Here is a 21,219-nt window from a genome sequence, read left to right as displayed (position 1 = left end):
TGAGGCCATTTCAACTCACAGTGACCCTGCAAGACAGCCTAGAGTTACCCTTGTGAGGTTCTGAGACTGTAACTCTGTGGGAGTAAAACGACTCCTCTTTCTCCGGCACAGAGGCTGGTGCCTTTCAAAATTGCTGATCTCGTGGTTCACAGACCAGCTTACAATCCACTACATCACCACAGCTTCTAAAGTGAAATTAATCCGAATTTATTTTAAAGCTCTCTGATTTGGATAGATTTAAACATTAGTTCCTTAAAACAAAAACAAAATTTATTATTATTTTTGGTTCTATTTTATATTATTCTGTTAATCATAGGATTATTCTTCAGACATTTGGTATTTAATTTCCCCATTTGAATGACAAATCTGTAAACATCCTTAAACACTGGTACCAGGAGAATTTATTCAAAAATTCCTATGTTTGTAGGGCAGTACATTTTTAGGAATGCCAGTTATTCTCCCTCAAATTCACTGTCATCAAGCCAATTCTGACTTAAGCCAACTTATAGGATGGGGGAGAACTGCTCTTGTTGGAGTCCAAGATGTTTACTCTTTCTGGGAGCCAAAGGCCTCTTCTTTCTCCCCCAGCACATCTGGTGGTTTTGAGACTCTGACCTCTTGGCAATTCACTGCACTATCAGGGCTCCTGTCAGTCATTCCACTAAAAATAAAATATACTGAAATGTTTAGACATAACATCTTGTATTTAAAAGGATACTTAAAATAAGAATCCAAAACTTATGGATTTTGCTAGAACATAAAGAAAATGATTACAAATGGACCTGATACAAAATCACCATGAATGGTGAAGAAATAGATGGTGTCAGGAAGGAATTGTACATAGATCGATATTCAATGACCATGGAATAAATAAATAATGTATGGTAGTTTGAAAATGATATCCCAAAACAACCCCAAAGGTCCCTCCCATCGAGTCATTGCTGTCCCATGGTGATCCCCTGTGGGGTTCCAAAGACTGTCAATGTTGACAGGAGTAGAAAGCCCAGTCTTTCTGCCCCCAGAGCTGCTGATGGTTTCGAATCATAGCCTAATGGGTAACCACCACACCACCAGGGTTCCCTTCAAGTGTCAAAAAGAAAATATATCACACTGAAAACAGATTCTCTTGGGCATAAACCAGCATCTTTTAAGTTACTCTATCTGCCGTGAGAGCTGGATATTGAAACAAAATGATGGAAGGAGAATTAGGGAATTTAACATCGTGACACTCATGAAAAGTGCTGTACGCCATCAACTGGAAGAACAAACAAATTCGTCTTGGAGAAAAGTATAGCCATCTTCCACCGAAGCAAGAATGTTGACTTTGTCTTGCTTACATGGACTCGCCATCAGGACAGAGGACTTCAGATTTGGTACAATGGTGGATCAGCCAACATGAGAGACACCTTCATGAGGTGGAATAACACCAAGGCTGGGACAATGAATTCAGACATAGGGATAACTGGGAAGGCGGCGCAGAGCCAGCACAACTTCACCGTATGATACAAAATACTGCCGTGACAATGCCATGGCAACCGATGAGCACAGCAAGAGCAGACTTGGCTGATGTGCTTATAATTCCCACGTAGACGAGCAACTGTCTTCATGCGACTACACATTTCTCACACTAACAGATTATCTAATTAGTGCCATGTTCCATCATGGCATTGACCCGGAAGTCTGGTTCACTCATGTTCCAGGACCATGCACAAGGTCAGATATAAAGGGATCTTACAAACATTCTTAATTTTGGTTTGGCTAGGGTAAGCTATGAGAGAGAAGCCTGACTTCAGCCAGTAGAAGGACTTTATCAGGTAGTACGAGAGCATGAGAAATACCGACTCGCCCCTCGAGTTCTCAGGAATGGAAAAAAAACCTATGCTACAAATCCATAAAAATTCATAAGAAAGAGTTTTCATCCATCTGTCCTGTGTGGGGGAAGAGGGATCAGAACCCATGCCCCCACCAAAAACCATGGATTCCTGCCTTCTGTGCTCAGCGTTCATGTCCAGCGTAGCTTCCTATGATTGTCTTTGCTTCTACAGCCTCTATCTTACCCAGTCAACCACCCACCAAGTTAGAATTCCTGAAAATGTGTTTGTGACAGTCTCTCCTATAATAAATTGGCGCTTTTTTATTATTCTTCACAAAACCTATAAAGCCTATAGTTCTGAGCCTGGCCTTGTAAAGCCCGTGTGACCTAGGCAGTGTCTACCTTGTGACCACCGCCTGGATTTTTATTCGTGTGTATGTTTGTGTGTGTGTGTGTGTGTGTGTGTGTGTGTGTGTGTGTGTGTTGGGGGGTGTTGGGGGGAAGGGCTACCTTCAAATGTATTTTATAGAGACATTTTTATTAAGTCTTAATTTGGACAAAAACAAATCATCCATCAAGGGAGACCATCAGTGTAAGGTCACACTGCTCCAAAGATCATATGGCTAATCATGGATCAAGGCAAACAAAGTCATCAGAAAATTATTGTTGGTGGCAGATAGTCACTGTGACTATCACAGGCAGAACATTGGAAGTGATAAAGGGATCATAAATGGGACACACAATATTTCATAATAGAAATCTAACAGATTTGCCACTGAATCCTTCCAACCACTGTGATTGTAGTGAGTGGTCCTGGGACACCAATTTCAAGGTTAATCTCTGAGTGCAAGACCACCTTTCTGGGCTGGCCAGGGGAGTCGTAATCTACTTTCAAACATACTTTGCCTGAATGCAGAATTTTTTGCATTATGAGAGTATAGTCAGAATGAACTCAATGGAAGCTGAATTTATGTCAAGACTGAAAATGGAGTTCGGACTCAAACCATGGGCTTTGGCGGTCCAGGTGCTTCCAAGCTAAGTTCTAATACATCTGTTGCCAGCCACTGGGACTTCATTCTGCTGCTGAAACAAAAATGGTCTCTCTTCTAGTTTAAGACACATACTTGTGCCCCTGTCCCCATGTGCCCTTTACCTCTAGAACAGTGGTTCTCACCCTGTGGGTTGTGACCCCTTTGGGGGGTTGAACAACCCTTTCACAAGGATTGCCCGATTCATATCAGTAGCAAAATGACAGTTATGAAGTAGCAAAGAAAATAATTTTATGGTTGGAGGGGGGTCACACCAGCATGAGGAACTGTATGAAAGGGTCGCAGCATTAGGAAGGTTGAGAACCACTGCTCTAGAATCTGCTGAGTGACTGTCCCCTAGATGCAATTTTCATCAGAAAGGAGCTTGGGGCAGAAGTGAACAAGCTCAGTTAGCAAGCTGGAGGAAGGGCAGTAAGAATGCTACTCGGAGGTAAAGAAAATAGACCAGATCCCTCCCTCCACACAGCAGCTCCGTGCAATCAATAAAACTAAGATGGGATGTGGAGACCTGTGAACTTTAAGGACGTTAAGTCCACATGTTTGCTGTGGTGGGGGTGGTTGTGAGGTGCTATGAATGAGGTCCGATGCATAGCAAATCTATGTCAAAGACAATGAAACTTTGCCCAGTCCTCTGCCATTCTCACAATTGTTCTGTGCCCGAGCCCTTTGTTGCAGCCCCTGGGTCCATCCATCTCCTGGAGGACCTACCTCTTTCTCACCACTTCTCTACTGTACCAAGCAGGACGTCCTCCTCCAGGATGGTCTCTCCTGATAGCTGTCCAAAAAACACGAGATAAGTCTCACCACCCTTATCTCCGAGTTGCTGTTTGGCTGTAAGTCTTCTGAGACAGCTCTGTTTGTTCTTTGGACAGTCCATCGTTCTTTCAATATTCTTCAGCAGTCCTACAGTTCAGATGTGCCATCCATCTTCCTTATAACATGTCCGACTTTTACATGCAGATGAGGCAATTGAAAATACCATGGTGACCCGGGGCATGATGGATTGTGCTCTCTAACATTAAATGGCAGTGATGTCTCAAAATGAACCAGATGGATCTAGGTCAGAATTTAACACCCTGCACCCTGGTCCAACCATCACAAAGCAAGAGACCCCAGAACTAGAAAAAACAATTTTTTAAGACCTTATCATTTTACCTACCTTTTGATCCATTTTAAAAGCGATGTAGTTTTTAATAATTTCTGCATACATTTCAACGTAGGCTTTTCTCTATTTTACTTTGCTAATGTTGCTAGTTTCTTTAAAAATATTTTCCTATATATGGAATACAGGATAGGTAAATCAATAGTGACAATGATTGATTAATAGTTTCTTGGGGGTATGGCAAGGGAGGTTGTGGGAAAATAGGGTGCTAATAACAGTGAATACAAAATAAAGAAGAAAATATGTAAAACAGATCATGGTGATGATTTTACAAATCTTCGTAATATGATTAAACTATTTAATTGTATAATATGTGAATTATATGCCAGTAAAACATTTTTTTAATAATGAAAATAGTTCTGGAAGTAACACCCTTGCTATTGACCACTTTAAGGGGCCTTGTGGTGTAGATTTGGTCTCTTTATTGCTGCTCCTATGAGCATTGATTGTGGATCCAAGCAAAATGAAATGTGTGACAATTTCAGTCTTTTTCCCATTTATCATTATTTCCTTTTGGTCCAGTTTTGAGGATTAGTACAAATTATTATTCATACTTAAGTTTAGATATTTTGATTAAAGAATGGAAACTTGGTTGATATTTACCCATGCCAGGTGTACTGAATCAGAATTTGCATTTTAATAAGGCCCTGGGCAAATTCAGAATTAACTGGGGACCTTGCTAAAATGCAATTCTGATTCAGGAATGGAAATTTCCAGCAGGGCATCAAACTCAAATGGTCCTGCTTACAGCCCTGCTGCATTTAACCAGTTGATGGTATAATTTTTCTTTTTTTCTTTCTTCTGTTGGAGATTGATCAGAGAAGTCATCTGGGGATAAAGGGAGAAGGCCCCCTAAGGAACAGGTTTAGTGGGGGGGTTAGTGAAATGGAGCTTTATTTATTTATTTATTTATTTAGTTATCTATTATCCCATTCACGAGCTGTGCTTACAGCACAATATTGACACTGTATTGGGCGAAGAAACAGCAAAAAATGATGAGTTTAAAATTTCTGTTCTCAAAGGCATATGGACTTGAAAGCTGCGTTAACTAGAATGGCTACAATGGAAGTTACACACTTCTACACATCTGAGATTGTGTCATGTGAACTTCGTTGAGGTCACATCTGATGACAGTAGCCTCTCTGCCACAATTGCCAGTGACTCTGAATCTTGGTGGCCCCATATGTGCCTGAGGAAAATTCAACTCAATAAGGTTTCCGATGGCTGATTATTCAGCATTAGAGGAGCCTTGGGTCATCTTGAGGGCGCTCACCATTTGCAGCGCGCAGGGACTCTTTAGAACCCTCTGTATCCCAGCTAAAAACCCTTCCAGCATTCTTGATAAGAGAAGGAAGAAGAAGAGGAAGCAGAGGATGAGGGGAGAAGAAAGAAGAGATGACTTAATGATCCCCCCAAGGCTTTTACTAGTGTCTATCTTCCTCTTCTGCTGGGCATTAATTTAATTTTACATTCACTGATGTGCCTATTTGATTAACATCTATCTTGAACTCAAAAGAGCTTCAGCCCTCCCCTCAAAGGTACCAAGGTCCTCTTGCTCCCTGAATTTGGACTTCCACGTCATGCCATTCACCGGACTAATTTTTAATAGTTCACCTAAGCACATCAGGCTGATTAGCATTAGAGGACAGTTTTGACCATTTATTGTAATTCCTAATTTTCGCACAAAAGTTTCTCCAATATGGATATAAAAGCCTGAAATGTTATGAGAAGAAATTTTGTTTTCTTATTATAATTATGTCTCACAGTTATCTGCTTATTTTAAACACACTTTCCATCAAATATGTGTGCAAAATCTATGCCCTGTGCATAAATGAAGTTTTGTGTGAATGCATTTTACATTTCAACATTTGTGCTTCTTCAATGGCATGTGTTTGTCCTTCTCTTCAGTGACAATGAGCTGATGAAGGTGAAAGCACACGGTGGACCAACATTCCCAGCCTTATGAGACACACAGGCATCCCTTATTTCCTGAAAACCTGTATAGCTTGTCATAGATTTTCCCTTTAGAAATGTCTCTAACTCTGTTAACCTCAGGTTCTTCAACTGAAAAAAAAAAAAAAAAGATGATATGCATCTTTGAGGATCACTGTGAGGATTAAATACTGTAGCATGTCAAATCACCTCATAAAGCACACAGGTTCCTCAATAAAGGTTTTATTTCTTTCCCCTTTTAACCTCCACATTATGTTCCATATGCAGTGATGAGTCTGAGCGGCACAGCATTTTAAATGATCGGTGGACAGAAATGACTTATAAACTGGAGCTTTTGTACCTAGAGATGGCCTGCCATGGATTAGTTTTCTGGTGGTTGAGTTCAATCCGGCATACATTCCAATTAAGGATCTTTTCTTCTACAAATATACCCCTGAGTGCAGACATTAATATTAATATAATGTTGATGATGATAAAGACTAGTGTGGATGACATTCAGTGCATTACTTAGAATCCTCACCAGGCTCTGTGATGCAGGCACTGTTAACATCCCGGTGCACAGACAAGGGAACAAGGCCACGAGTGGCTAGGACGGTATCGATGGGATAGACCTGGTGTCCTGGGTCCTGGGAAGGCTGATCATGAAGCCTGACTCGGAAGTTTCGCATTACTTTTCTCTCTTCACAGCGCAGCACCTCGTGGATACAGCAGCCTCTGAGAGTGCTGCTGGTGGTCAAAGGCTGCCTTTGCCATTTCCTGACTGCGGTCTGCGGGATGGCAATGAGTTTGGGGAACGCTGATGTTGAGTCGCTAAGACTCTCTGTAACTCAGGTTACAATACCTGTGTAGAGTTGATGAGAGCTTATTGAGGCAATGCATTCAAGTGATTGTAACCCAATATAAGTATTGAACAGCATAAGAGTTAACAGAAGGAGTCCTAGTGGCACGAATGGTTAAACACTTGGCTGCCAACCAAAAGGCTGGTTATTCCAACTGAAGCAGTGACAATAAAGGAGAAATGCAAGGCTTGGTGATATGTCTCTGTAAAGACTGCCACCCAGAAAACTCTGCCACCAGAGACAGTTTTACTCTGTCACATGGAGTCGCCATGAGTGTAAATCATCAGCTCAAGGGAAACCAACACAAAAACAGCACAGTTAGGGACATCCGCTGACCTCCAACCCCCTTCTGATACAGTCATGGATGTTTGAAAAGTGTATCAACAATAAAATATTTCTTGGCTCTGTGACCCTTGGGACCAGTTAACACAGACCAAAGCAGCCTACATCCCCAAATGTCCATCATATCAGATGTTGGACCACTGGCTCATCTTCCACCCCAAACTGTGGTTCTTCTTGTTGAACCAGGAATACAAACCAATGTGATACATATATTATTTATTGAAGAGAATTCAGATAACTAGTAGGGAATATATATATATATATATAATTGATGATAGCTAACACTTTTTATGGAAGTCATTAATTTAATAGGTTAGGCTTTCATGCAGAATTATTTATTATTCACAATTAAACCTCCTAAGCCCTATTACAGAAGCAATATCTTTACTCCTGAGACCTGTCCTTGCTGAGGTCTAACTTAGCACATTTTAGTAAATTTATGTTTGAAAAAAGAAAGCCAAGGCCTATGTGATGCATCTAGTTCAACCAATAAACCTATTTCCTGCACATAATGGCTCTGTGGAAAAGAGAAAAGAAAGTCAGTAGTTGTGACCCTGAAAGCCTGTGAGTTTAGCAAAGTGTAGCTGGCTGTATGCATTTAGATGAGTTTAGAAAATATAGATTTTCTTGATAGCATGGTAATTAAGATGAAATAGTTCCTTCTTGCTTTGGCAAACATAGTCCCCGTTTCTCACCACTCTTATCCAAGTTGTTCCCTTTGCTCTTCATCAGTAAACGCTCCTTCTCGCTTTCAATGAGCATGTGCACCTGTCAGGATGCTGAGGTCATTTACATACCTCAGGCTGCGAAGAAGTCTTCCTCCAATCCTGAAGCAGTATTCTTTTGCATAGACTCTATTTTCCAGAGTATTTGCTAAACCTCCAGATTAAATCAATCTGATGAAAGAACACAATCCAGGGACACATCTTTTCCTGATGCAGAACCATCCAGTACAAGAAGAGGCTTTCAAACCAAAAGAAACGGACTGATGGCTTCAGGGGCGGGAGGGAAAGTGGAAGGGAGAAGCAATGGGCTTCAGGGGCGATGGGAACAACACTGAGCAGGGAAACAGCAAGCCATTGGGACGTTTGATAAGTTGTTTAAAATGGTGATCGCAAAAATGAGGATCTAATTCACAATTAGATAAATAGATAAAGATGCAATTTTCTACACCAAAAGACAAGACTTTGATGACTACAAGGTGCCTGGGGTTTGGGGTGACCCCCCCAAAAAATACAGGGGTAGACAGGAAAACTAAATAAGTAAAGTAAAAATTGCCACACGCGAAACAATAACAAAACCCCGAAATAACTCCAGATTCTTTACCTCTCAGATCTGAGTTGCTAAAAAAGGACCAAAAGTAGGGTCAACGTTTGTTGAAGATTATTTTAAAAAGGCTATGGCTGTACAATGTATGAATCTGGCAACCTCTGTGACAGGCTCATTCGACCCCCAAAGGGGTTGCGACCCACAGGTTGAGAACCACTGCTGTACATCCTCAGGTAACTGTGAGAAATTCAGATTCAGAAGAGGACTTAGCACAAGGGATGCTATAGCTCAGTGGTTCTCAACCTGTGGGTCGTGACCCCTTTGGGGGACGAATGATTCTTTCACAGGGGTCACCTAAGACCTTCGGAAAACACATATTTCCGATGTTCTTAGAAACCGAGACAATGGTCCTCTATCCGTCTCCAGGCAGGTCCGCCCACCTGCAGATAGGCTCACATCTGAGTGAGTACCCCGAGTGAGGATTGTTAGAGTGAGGATTGTTACCCGTACTGCACCGTGCTTCAAGACATTTCATTTACTTGTTATTGGAAATAAATATTTCACACTATATAATTACATATTGTTTGTGTGGTTAATCACTATGCTTTCGTTATGTTCAGTTTGTAGTAATGAAAATATATCCTGCATATCAGATGTTTACTTGACGCTTTATAACAGTAGCCAAATGACAGTTATGAAGTAGCAACAAAAATAATTGGATGGTTGGGGGTCCCACAACATGAGGATCTGGAATAAAGGGTCGCAGCATTAGGAAGGTTGAGAACCACTGTTTAGATGGTACTGGACGGATCTTGGCTGACAACAGAGAATCCTGAAAGAAGCGGACCTCGGTCTCATTTACTGTGCAGTGCATTCAGCTCTGTGTGTCAGATGCAGTAAGAGCGATTGAGAGTTCCAAGCGCTTCCTTGTGCTCATGCAGAACCTACACCTACAGGAGGAGACACTCCTTCATGTAGAACAAGGGCATCTTATAAAATTCAGAATCAAGTGCTATACAATTCTACATGACCAGTAAAAACTCTGAAGCTTGGAAGGATTGTGACACACAGCACAAATATCAATAAATTGAAACCGGCTTTCTAATTCAAATCTGGATGGGCACAGAGACTAAAATGTACACCTTTATGAGTTCATGAAAAACGACTGTTAGACCAGAGAGAAAGGCAAGGCAGGCAAGAAAATGACACAGAGTTGCCTCTTTCAACCTGTATAATCATAGGCTAGTTCAGCATCTCCTTATGTGAACACTCATCTCCTAACATTATCTCTTGTCCCAAACACGGTCTCTAAGCTCACTACCCATGACTACATGACTAGGTATGCAACTTTGCACGTCCACAAACTGTTCCCTCATCTCAGTGAATCCTGGTATATTCTTCTAGAACTATGCCCGTGTCTGCTTCTGTGCCTACCTACACTAATTTCCCTCCTGAAAATTCCAAAGCACCGCTGTCTTTGTGTGTGCTTGTCTGACTCTGACGTTCCCAGAACCACTATCATTCCTGTTTTTGAGAACAGTTCAACGTAGTGTCTCATGGTCTAAAAACTTGGTCCAATTACCTTCCACCTATGGCATATGTACACAGGTGAGTGTACATGTGTGCTTATTGTAGATGTGTTGCATATCACAGAATCACACTTGTGTTTATATTTCTTATCACAGAGCTTCAGGTAAAAAGTTACATGTTGAATGAAGCAATTTATCAAGGCCATTATTGATATAGATGCTCTGAGACACAAATAGAACTATGAATAATTAGGTTCACACTTAAAATACATGAGTTTACTTACATTATCAAGTACATGGGGGGAAAAATCCCCCAGATAAAAAAACCTTATTTTTGCCCATATTTCAAATAAAAAATGTGATTAAATTAAATGAGTTCATGGTAAATACATTATACACCCAGATTTAAATCGAATGTATGTATTGAAACCATGTATTTATGCTAAAAATGCACTTTTCATTTATTTACTGTATTTTAAAAATGCATTTTTCCCTTTTTGAACACATTGTTTTAAGCAATAAATATTTGAAAAGTGAAGCTTTTCCTAAAATATATACAAATCTAATTTGGTAAACACAATTTGAATAGGCTTATACATTTTTGTCAATTTAAAGTTCTCTAGAAAACCAAAACCAAGTTTCTTCCCCAAGAGACCACTCCCCCACCCACAAGGCAACGTACTGAAGTTTCTGTTATGAATCCACATTAGGCAGTCATGTTCTCCTTTTGGTCCTCTTCCAAAATCCCTGTTGATCTTCTTCACATTTTACTCTACATCATACACAGCACATGGTGTGACACAGAAGGAGGAGATTTTCATTCTCTCACTATGGAGAGAATGCATCTCCAAACTGCATTATGTGTTTGCAAATAGATAAGAGTTCTATTTTCAATAAACCTTTATATCACATTTGTCCCTTTCCTGGTAGTAACTCAACATTTTATGGGAGCCTCCCTTGCTCTCACCCCAATGTAAACTTATTGACAGCATGCTTTTATCATTTGAGACACCCTCAGGTTTCGATTGTGTCTTTCAAACTATATTTTAAAACCCACCCACATGTACGCACAGACTTGAGCAAATGCGTGGCAGGTACCTTCAAATACCCCATTCTTATGCATTCATGCATGGGAGAAAAGCTTAGGAAAGATGGAAATTAATTGAAGATCCTCAGGATAAACAACATCATGTTGGTATGTGAAACGTTTATGAATCCAAATGTTAATCTTGATTAATATTTCGGCAACATCTTCACCGACTTTGACCAGGATGTGAACAGTGCTCTCCTTGAGAATGAAGTGGAAGCCACTCAACTGGAGTTCATTTCTCTAGATACAAAGTCTAAAACTTCTGGTAGATAATTGCATTGTCGTTTTCTATCTTGATTTTGGATTTTTATTATCAAAAAGAAGAAGCTCTTTCTTCCATGTCTCCATTAATATTGTTAAGTATCAACTAGGTCTATCTGTCTCAAATTTCATTTCTTGACTACATATCTTATGCTGCCTTTTCCCATGACAATAAACTCGAGACTAATGAATATTCTAAGACACGTGATGCTGCCACTCTTTCCATCACCCTGATTTATCCAATGCTGTACCATCTGGTTTCTATCACAATACAATCATGAAGGAATGACAAAGTCATATGTAAAGAATTTGGAAGAAGGCAGAGTTTGCCTATGAGGAGAAAACTATTTACACCAAGAGGGATTTCTCTTTCCCTATTACCCATAGGATTTCCATTAGTGTTAAGGAGACTTATAGGGAACTATTGGATGGAAACCAACTTAGAATATTAAATTCTGGTAATTAGCAACAATGGAAAATGAAATTCAGAAGTGTACAATTTAGTGTACTGGTGCCTAGAAAATTATCCATTTCTTATGTCTGTCTGAATTAGATCATAAATCTCAGTATTGTATGAAACTTTTTTTAGAAAGCTATAAAAGAAGACACTAAATCTTCCCGATTTACAGCTCTGGTACTATTAAAATTTGTTATTTCTAGCTTCAAAGAGAAATAAAAATCTTTTATTTTTTCCACAGAATTATCAGGTAACATTTAAATGTTCTACACTGTAGCGCCTACATCATTAGCTTAGCGTCATAGTAGGGTCCTGTGGTTATCTTTCAAGTGCTGCTCAGGTTTACACATCCTCATTCAGTTGGCTTATTCAAGTCAGGGTAAACTGCAATTTGAAACATTGTGCTGCTATCATTTTTTAATATTGAAAAAAAAAAAAGCTTTATTGAGCTTTTAAATGCCCCTAATAAGATTCTCCAAAAGAAGGAGAAATAAGAAAATTGTAGCAGATATAGTTTCAACCAGCAAGAAATATTTTACTTCATCCAGGATGATAAAGCACAGATATCTAAAACAACTAGAACATAAAACAACCTATGCATGCAGAATAAAGGAAAATATAAATAATAGATGAATGGATGAAGGATTGGAAAGAGGCATAAATCAGCAGATAGATGGAATGATAGCTGGATGGACAGAGAGACAGACAGATGATTCTGGGGAGATTTCAATGAGAGTGTGAGTAGCAAGTCATGTTAACCAAGTATTATTTTTGAAGAGCCAGATATTCAATTGAGTCTTTACTATAAGTAATTCCTATTTTTCAGTGACGTCAGTTAATCGTATTGATCTATATCAAATGCACTGTCTATTTCACATTAATTTTTCTTTTGTTAGTGATCATTCTTAATACCCTGTTTAATAATCTTATTTATGAAATTAAATGGTAACCCTCACCATACAATTACTGTCCTCTTCAGTCACACTGACTGATGGACACAGACCCATTGGCAGCAGGGGCAAGAGGACGCCCACAGCTCGAATGTTCTAGGTCATTAGCAGAAGTATTTTTTCATTAAAAATATCAAACAAACCATATTTAGGATGAGGTGAGCCATATCCATCTCCTTAAGCTCTTGTGGGCTAGGAGCCTGAGAAAAGAAACGACTTAGATTAGTGGTCCTTGCCAACGTTATCTTCCTGACTCCTCATCATACGCATATGAGAAGAGTAGGACATTTTTATACCTAGCACTTCTCAAGAGGGCTGCCATTCTTCTTGTTCAGGGAACATGTCAGATTTTCTTAGCATCTCTCATGTCACTGCCAAGTGCCAATCATGGGGAACAAGACGAAGTGATTTTATTCTGCACCATGAAGGTCATGTATTTGATGAAGAACATTACTATGTCAGTCATCTGTATACATAAGTTTGTAATAAGGAATCCCCCAAATCTATGTGGCATTAAAAGGGCAGAGTTCATCTTAATTTTGCCCATGTACTCAAAGCCCATCTGTAGGCAATTGGACATCCCCTTATGGCAGCGTCGCTTGGAGGAGAGGAGCCAGTCAGGGTGCAGTGTAGCAATGATGAAACACACAACTTTCCTCTAGTGCCTGAATGCTTTCTTCCCGCTCCCTGTTCCCCACCACTACTATCATGATCCCAATTCTACCTTACAAATGTGGCTAGACCAGAGGATGTACACTGGTACAGATAGGAACTGGAAACACAGGAATTCCAGGGCGGATGATCCCTTCAGGACCAAGGGTGAGGGTGGCGATGCCAGGAGGGTAGAAGGAGGGTGGGGTCGAGAGGGGTAAATGATTACAAGGATTTACATATTACCTCCTCCTTAGGGGACAGACCAGAGAAAAGTGGGTGAAGAGAGATGTCGGACAGTGTAAGATATGACCAAATAATAATTTATAAATTATCAAGGGTTAATGAGGGTGGGGGAAGCGGAGAGGGAGGGGGGAAAATGAGGAACTGATGCCAGGGGCTTACTTGGAGACCATATGTTTTGAGAATGATGAGGCAATGAATGTACAAATGTGCTTTACACAATTGATGTATGTATGGATTATGATACGAGTTGTACGTGCCCCTAATACAATGATTAAAAAAAGACTTTTGCCCGTTTGGAAGCTGGGCAGAGACCAAGAACGAGCCATTCAAACAGGACAAGGGGATGAATGATGAATGGTAGAGAATATTGAAATCACTATAAACTACCAGAAACAAAAATAAATCTGTCCTGGAAGATGTGAAGCCAGAAATATCCTTAGAAATGGTGTGATACTTAAGCTGTGCCAAGAAAGACCACTTCCCCGAGAAGGGCATCATGCGTAGTACAGTACAGGGTGAGTGTATACTTCATGAGATGGAGGAGCACAGTGGCTACAACAATGAGATCATATACACCAACAATTGTGATGATGGCACAACACTGGGCGGTGTTATGTTCTGTTGGGGTCACTATTATTGAAATCAACTTGACAGCACGTCACAATAAGGAATCCTAAAGATCTATATGATATAAAAAGTTCAGGGGTCCTACATCTAGCTATTAAAAGAAGAACAGATTTCTCTATAATACTGCATATAATACTATGTATATAGATAGATGATAGAAAAATCAAGAGAGATACATAGATGTACTATTTATGCGTACATTTTAATATTTTTGTTAACTAAAATAACATTAGCAGTTGTGAAGAAAGGCAACAACATTTAAAAGGTTAAAACTCTGAAAATTGCTTGTGGTTTAATAGGTGAATGGTTCATACTACAAAGACATCTAGAGAGGACCACGAGCAAGGGAACGTGTGTGAGATCCAATACACTCAACCTGTATTCATTAAACTTTTCTTTTTGTAGAACATTCGAGTGGCATGTCACAAATTCATCTGGACATAGAGGAAAGCAAATTACTTATTGGGAATACTCTTCTTGAATTACTGCATTTAGTTCCCCATAGCCTTTGTTATACTGAATTGATTGTTGTTTCTTCTTTTTGTAAATCACTTTCCCACTTCTTAGGACTTTCTCAAAATGACCTTCAGCCACAGAGATTTTGCTTCCTCCATAGGATTAGCAGACCATTCACACTTTACTGACATAGGTTTTATATTTCCAGGGCTTTGATCTCAGCCATTAGACTGCTAAGCTCAAGATCAACAGTTCAAACCCACCAGCCACTGCTAGGAAGAAAGATGAGGCTGGCTGGTTCTGTAAAAGATTTGTCAACTCAGGAACCCCATGTCGGTATGCTTTAAGCCAGAATTGAACGGTGACAGTGAGGCTGACTTTTAGTTGAGGCTCGGTTTGTGCTTTTTGAGAGTTAAACGGTCTCCCTTTTCATCATCGTCTTTGTAGAAAGCATCCATTGCTAGGAAGAACAAAAGCCAGCGTGCTGGGTGACTTAAGATGCTCTGACTTCACCGTAACTACTTGACCCGTGTCATCAGGGAAGACCAGTCACTAGGAAGGGTCAGCAACAACCAAAGCAGCCCTCAATGCGATGGAGTGAAACTGCAGCCACAGGAATGAACTCTATGTAGAAATAGAGTTGAAATGACGAAATAAACTTGTTCAGAAAGTTAAATTCGCTTCCAGCGGTCAAGTCACAGTTTAATCCTTCAAATTCTGTGTTTCTCCAGGCAACTATACATAAATTATTGCTTAATATGTGAATAAAATATCCATCCATCCAAGTTATAGAATCATGAATATACTTCTTATAAACCACTCTACGCCCAGTCTCGGCCACTGTGATTGGTTTCGTCAATACAGACATTGATTCAAATTCTTATGGCATCTCTGGTGAGCTTTTTAAGGATCAAAACACTTCAGTTTTGCATTTCATTTGCGGTATTTTCCCAAGTTCTGTGTCTTTGCGAAAGCAACCTGCCAGTTCCTCAAATTCCTGCCCTTCCTTCACGGAGTGGTGGGAGCAACAAACTGGCCATGTGGTTTCTTCCCATTCAACGCATTGGCATTTCCCTTAAAGAAGGAATTGTCTTTCAAAAGAAGTTCTGTGCTTTCCTTATGAGCCAGTGGTGACACTGCCCAGATTGTTCTGTTGATCAACATGCGTGCTGGGTGGAAAGAGCAGCCTCTGCTGAAGAGCCCTCTCAGTATCCAGGGAATGGCTCCCCGTGGTGTCTCCTCCTGGGAGAGTTGTTTATGATACTACCCTTAGGCAACAAGTGCATTTATTTTCCTCTAAAGATGCATGTTGGCACCAAGTCCTCACTTACTGACTGTATCTTCCTATCTCACCTTTTCTATGTAACACAACCTTGAAAATATCCTCAGAGAAGCTGAAGCAGATTGGGGTTAGCAGGCAAGGCCTTGTCGGGATGGTCCCAGGGACCAACCTCTGAAGGAGAAGGAAGAAAGCAGAGCTGAGGGCCCTGGAGAAGAGGGACTGCCTCAGCCAGCCCCACCAGAAGCTGCGCTGCACTGTGGCCCTAAGGCCAGGCCTTTATGCTCTGACCCCCACCAGCTATGGGTACGGGCTGGCCTTGGGTATGACCTTGGGGGGCACCATGCCCAGCCTTGGGATGTTGAGTTAGTTAATTGTGCCAGCCTGGCCGATAATCACATGTGGTGCTGGTTGAAAGGCGGAGGGATAAATGGGTGGTGAAGCCTCACCTTTCTAGTTCTCGGGTCTCTTGTTTTGTGATGGTTGCATCGGGTGCAGCTGCCTTAGCAGTTCCCTGCTTCAGCTTGCAAGACTGACTTCCTCCAAGACATCCCCAAGGAGAAGCCGCATGGATCTATCCCGATGCAGCCCTGGGTGCTGGAGCAGCCGTGTGGAGACCCTTGCCAGTGCTGAGATGCTTACACGTTCATTGACTCAGCTTTCCTCCTGCAGTCGGCATCATTGCCTCTGTTTTGTGAGGTGGAGGACTTTGTGGACTGGTGTTGGGTTAATGGGTTAATGTTGGACTTGTGGGCTTGGGCAGCATTGAGTTGGGATGTTTTCGTGATGCACCTTTTCTTTACATAAAACTCTCTCTTATACGTGAGTCACCATGGATTTGTTTCTCCAAAGTACCTAGACTAATACAGATGTTTTCAGAATGGGTTCAGAACTGTAGCTACTAACAGACAATATTCCCAGCAGCTTGGAGAAAAGAGCTTTTAATTCTAAAAAGGGAGCTGCCGGTAGCGATGCCCACCAGTCTCATGGTGGGAAGCCCGCTGTTTCCTGAGGATGGTGTCCAGGTTCTTGACAGCCCCAGTGGCATTGTGGTTAAGAGTTGGCCTACTCACTTCATGGTCAACAGGGTTAGCAGTTCAAAAACACTTCCCTACTCCTTTGGGGCTGGGGGGAGGGGGCGGGGAACAACATGAGGCTTTCTGCTCTCATGAAGAGGGACAGTCTCAGAAACTCATAGGGGCAGTTCTACCCAGCTCTATAGGGTTGGAGCTATGAGTTGGAAATGACTCTATGGCAGTGAGTGAGTGAGTGAGTGAGTGAGTGAGTGACTGACTGACTGACTGACTGACTGACTGACTGACTGAGTGTGTAAGTGGGTGAGTGAGTGAATGAGTGAGTGAGTGTGTGAGTGAGTGAGTGACTGAGTGACTGAGTGTGTAAGTGAGTGAGTGAATGAGTGAGTGTGTGAGTGAGTGAGTGAGTATGTGAGTGAATGAGTGAGTGAGTAAGTGAGTGAGTGAATGAGTGAATTCCTGCAGAGCTGCATTGTTTAATTTCCTCTCCTCCTTCAAAGCTTGACTCAGAAGCCACCTTCTCCCAAAAGGCACCCCCTTCTCTTTTCATTTTAAATCACAATATGCCACCAACATTCCCAGGCCCACTTAAGCCTTCCAGGATAGCATATCATTTGCTTAATTATGTGTCCACTCTGTGTCTTTAACAAAGAAAAGCGCACACAGGAACTGTCTGTCCCTTTCTTTCGTTTAAATGGCAAGCACTCAGAATATTGCACATAGTTAAACAGACTCCCAGCAGAATGAATGAGTGGATGAATTTCAGGCTTGGACCAGGCTGATTTTTAGAAAGTTTCAGGACTCGGCACCCAGGGACTGCTGATAGCCCCGTGAGTGAGTCGGGACCCACTTCTTGGAACAAGCTTGCACTGCACAGTGCTGACAGCATCTTCCAGAGCCTCGTTCACAGGGAAAGAAAGGGAATAAGGAAATATGCTGTAAATCATGGCTTGGAGACGACATCTGAATTCTTCTGGCTTCTGTGATGCCAAGAAGCCGGGGTTCAGAGGTGCCTCCACACTCCACCTGTCTTTCCTAGTCTGACTCCAACCTTCCTCCCATGGCCTTCCGCTTCTCTGCTGGGTCCAATCACTGGTGACAGTGACCACAAAGAAATCACAGACAGTACGACGCACTAAAGGTGGTTTATGAAGGAGGTCCATAGGCTCAGCAAACAGTAAGGATGCTGTCATTGCTCCCCAGCACCACCTCTCGGCCAGCAGCCACCCTGGCTCTAGTCCTCAGCCTCAGCCGTATGCTCCCTTGACTCCTGCGCCCCTGAACAGGAAGCCCACCTGTTGTTCCGTGTCACAGTCCCATGGTCTCAATGCTGCTCCTCTGGCTCTACCCCAAGGTCTCAGGGACACAGTGTCTGGGATGTCTGGTCTTGGCCTCCATCACTTCAGACAGAGATTGAGAACGCGCTCTTCTGATGGGCCTGGGCAGTTTACTCTCGCCACTACTGCTTCAAAGATGGCTCATCCGTACAGACATGGGGATGGTAGCAGAAGCGGATGAATCCTCTCCCTTAGTGTTATCCACATGTTTGTTGCATAGCCGCAACCAATCTGCTTGTGACAATTACATAGACATGACTACAAGAACCAGAATAAGAAATTCCGCTGCACTGCAAAATGAATTCCATCTATTAAGACAACCAATAACGTCCAGCCACTAACCTGACTTCTTGGTGGCCAATGGAGCAGGGAAGTCTCTTTCTCTTCATGATGGTTTTAGTCCCATGGTGGGTCAGGAAGAAATGAGCCAAGAAACAAGGCTGGCTTTGAAGGTGAAAGAAGACACTGATGCAAAGTTTTTACCCCTAGTTAATGCAGGGGCGATGCAACTCAGTGAATTGCCACGAGAGGGCACTCCAGGACTGCGTTCTAGATGATATTTTGCTTTCCTGTAGTTCACTGTGAGAAATGGAAGGGCAGGGGGTTGTATTTAAAACAAAATGTAGAGGAATGTTTTGCTGCTGTGCTTAATAGTCTTACGTTTTTGTGATAACACAGAGGATAAGAAAATAATGTTTTAAGGGCAGTTTGACTTTTTTTTTTAATACAAAGGCTAGGAACAATACTTTCATAGGGAAAAAAAAGACATAACAAATGCCCCTTAAATGTTGGCAGAGCTGTCCAACTTGCCACACAATATTAAAATCAAAATACAATGACATTAGGATGAAAATATATCAGACTTGCAAAAATCTAAAGCCAGTCCATCCTAGCTGTCTCATAGATTGCTGGAGATATTAGCCATATATGAAGGCAACATCGGCATCCACCCCCTAGCCTCCCTCCACACATCCACACTAGCAATAGAAAATACCGCGGCTCAGGCCAAGTGCACCTTAGTCTTCATACTAACATCCTTGCTTTGGATGTTCTAAATAATTCTTGTGCATCAGATTTACCTAATGCAACATGTCTTTTGATTTCTTGACTGCTTATGCCACTTTTCCATAGCATCCTTACTCCTCCTTCATGCACCTGTTGACCTGTGTTTGCTTTGACCAAGAAGGAGAGATGTTGTAGAATCAATGTTCTCACACTGTAGCAGACATATTCTAGTAATACACTCATGAAGGGACCTAATGCCTATTGAGCATCTGGTAGTAATGAGGCAGTGAACCACATTTGAAGGATAAGGATCTGACTGACAAGAGCCCCTTCCATCCCTGAAGGAGTTCAGAAAGTCAAAAGCAGGTCTGATGACTTTGCAGAATGATGAGTACCATAGGTGACACATGGCTGGCATCCAGGCAAAACCCAAAATAAATGACCCAGTTCACCTAGAAGAGATGGGGGCCAAGAAGAGTCTTCAGATCACTTCATTTTGGTCCAGTTTGCTCTGTCACGGAGACTGGGGAAAGGGGAGGAGGAGACAGTCTTTCCAAGCAGAAAGCACAGCACGTAGGTGAGTGTAGAGGTTTGAAACTTCATGTACAATTAGACTCAGGATGGAAGAATGTAATTTTCTGTTGTCTCTCTCTTTGTCATGTATTGTAATATATTATTTGTGGGGATAATCCCAACACAGGTAATAGTGCTTAATAGGGTGTCCTCTAGGGATGTATTACGCCACTGAATCCTAATGGCAAACTAAGAAGAAAACCAAGAGATAGCACCATGACCACCATTGTGCACCTTTTGACACCAAGAATTGTGAAAGGAAGTCATTTGTCTATGGCCATCCACCTAGGTAAATCCAGGACTCAAAAGCTCTCTGATTGTGGTGGTTAGATAATCTGTTGTCAATTTGAAAGGATTGCAAGTGAAGGGGTAGAGGCTAGCCTGTCAAACATTGTATAGTCAATGAGTCCTCTGTGTGGGCATGGCCTTCCCCTGAGGATTCTGGGAACTCCAGTATTCCTCCTTGGTGGCAGGAGACACACTCTCTCTCTATGCTCACTCCCTGAGAGACTCTGTACTGACAAGACAAACTATGCTAGTACCCTGAGTTGGAGAAGCCACATGGAGACCCCTGCCTGCACTGAGATATTTACAACATCACTGGATCCACAAGACTCCCCACCCACTGACCTGTGATCTTCCTGCATTTTACATCATTGCATCTGTTTGGTGAGTCTGAAGAGGACTTTATAGACTGGTATTGGACATATGGGCTAATATTGGACTTAGGGACTTGATCTGGACTGGGCAGGGATGTGTTCTCAATATTCTCGATATTCAATTGCTCTTATATATAAGGCTCTTTCCTATACACATATCAGTGTCTATGAATTTCTTCCCCTAGTCTACCCAGACTAACACACTGATTTCAAATTCCATGCTCTTCTTTGCTGGGCCCTTCTTCTTCTCCCTGCGGATTCCCTCCACCTTTCCACAGCCTTCTCCCTAACCATGGAAACTAGCCTGCATGTGGCTCATCAGCAGGCTACCCTGTTCTCAGGCTGCCTTCCAGGGTTGCCCAATAAGCAGAGGGTCAGGAAACCAGAGAAGGGAGGCAAGATCCTCCCAGTGTTTTCTCCTGGGGGTCCCTGGTGATGGTGTGAGTTCATGCCTCCTGTAACTTCTCCCATGGTCATCCAGCCTCACGTGACCTTATAGGACGGAGGAGAAGTGCCCTGGAGGTTTCTGAAGCTAGAACTCTTTGAGGCCATAGACGGCCTCATGTTTCTCCCGCAGAGGGGCTTAGAGTCTCACATGGCTGACCTTGGGGTTAGCAGCCCAACAGACAAGCACGATG

This window comes from Echinops telfairi, unplaced genomic scaffold, assembly GCF_000313985.2.
Source record: "Echinops telfairi isolate 266 unplaced genomic scaffold, ASM31398v2 ScPeMD7_25;HRSCAF=90, whole genome shotgun sequence".
NCBI lineage: Eukaryota > Metazoa > Chordata > Mammalia > Afrosoricida > Tenrecidae > Echinops > Echinops telfairi.
The sequence above is the reverse complement of the archived record's forward strand: the minus strand, read 5'-3'. Positions refer to the sequence as shown.